Below are 1,770 nucleotides of genomic sequence, written 5' to 3' on the forward strand. Positions count from 1 at the left end.
AAAACTTCAACTAGCATGCCTAGTCCCCTTGAGAAGACTGTTGAACGGTAAGTACCTTTAGAGTCATTTTCACATGTTAATAAATTGTTTTCGGGTTTTCTCTGAGCAAAACGTGTTCTTACATGTACAGTAAAAATTCTCTCAATCTTGAACCGGAGAGTACATCTGCGTCACTAAGAACGGTTGAAGAAGATTGTATTGAACCAGAAAATACTCCTGCAAGTGAGATGGGTCAATTGGAAATTTCATCCGAATCTGAAATTCAAGTGGAAGCTACTTAAGAAGACCCTGGTTGTTAAAAGCTTTTCAATTGACCAATAGTTAGAATTCTTTTGTTCCGAGATGCACATAATTCTTATTTCTTTTATTTGCCATTTTCAAGATATGCACAACAGGCCTGGAGAAGAAGATTCACAGTCAGCCCCTGGAGAAAGTGCAGCTAGATATAATTCAGTTCATGTCATGACACTGAAGGTAAAGCAGTTACCAACCCATCACAAGATTTAGTAACTAAACTATCATCTTCTGAATTCCAATATCTGTTTGCTTCCTTAATGTTTTTGATAAGTTCATAAAAACTTGTGTTTTTGCAGTCCCTCTTGAACATTAAGGTTCTCAAAGAAGATTTGATGAACCAACCATTGCACGACCACCTGGAAGAACAAGTTCCTCTTTCACTACGAAATTTATTTGCTGCTTTTGTTTCAGAAGAAATAAAACATGAGGGAGTCTACAGTTGCCTCTTGAGCGACTTACTTGCTTCCCAAGAAGAAGTTATTTCTATGGTTCGTGTGGAGATACGCTTCTAAGCATTATATTATAAAATGTCTGTCAATAAGCTTAACTGTTATTCTGAAGGTATTCAAATTTTTACTAATTTGCAGTCGAGTGATGCTGCTAAGGTAGTTGTAGCCATCCTTGATTTTTGGCGTTGCTGGAACAATCCAGAAAGAGAAAGCTTGGTAACTCGCCTTTTTACGGTGCCGGATAAGAAAAGAATGAGCTGTAGAAAATGCAGAAGGACTACAAATTATCCAGAGCAAAGCTCTTATGGCATTGTTATGCCTGCAGATACAATCAGAGAACTGAAGGTACGATTTTATTTATTATCCCTTTATCTTTTAACAGAAACTGCAGGTGCTTACCCTTATAAAGCTGTTCTGTGCTTAAAATGTATGCAGTGTGCTTTTGGGAATATAAAGTTTGTGGATATCCTAAAGGTGATACGCATGGGATATAAAATGGTATGTGACAGTGAAACAGGAGGTTGCGGAAAGACGAACTATGTTCATCACATTATAAGTAGATGCCCGCCTATCTTCACAATCGGTAAGGTTTGACCCCATGATTGTGATCTTTTGTACTCATTTCGTGTATTATGCTTATCATAAAGCTACCACAACATCAGTGTTGGAATGGGAGAATAGAGCAACTGAAGACGAGATATCTGAAACAACAAAGGCTCTGGACTGGGAGATAGATATCAGCAGGCTGTACGAAGAAGGCTTAGAACCAAACACTAACTACCGGCTTGTGTCAATGGTAAAACATCTGAAACAAGTTCATATGTTTGTGATATTGTTCTTCTGTATTTCTTTGTTAAAGTGTCAGAATATCTGGGTATTTCTTTGTTAAAGTGTCAGAATATCTGGGATGTGATGCAGGTTGGTTGCAGTGGAGTAGGAGAACACATATGCTTGGCTTATGAAAAGAACCGGTGGGTCAATCTCAGACGTGAGTGTTTAGCAGGAGAGGTAAGACGAAACAGTT

At 38.1% G+C, this 1,770-nt stretch overlaps 1 pseudogene; it reads left to right on the forward strand.

The window, feature by feature from the left end:
• The window catches only part of LOC104729036, a 4,308-nt pseudogene extending 2,554 nt beyond the window's left edge, over positions 1-1,754 (forward strand).

Source organism: Camelina sativa, chromosome 11 (assembly GCF_000633955.1).
Source record: "Camelina sativa cultivar DH55 chromosome 11, Cs, whole genome shotgun sequence".
Taxonomy (NCBI): Eukaryota; Viridiplantae; Streptophyta; class Magnoliopsida; order Brassicales; family Brassicaceae; genus Camelina; species Camelina sativa.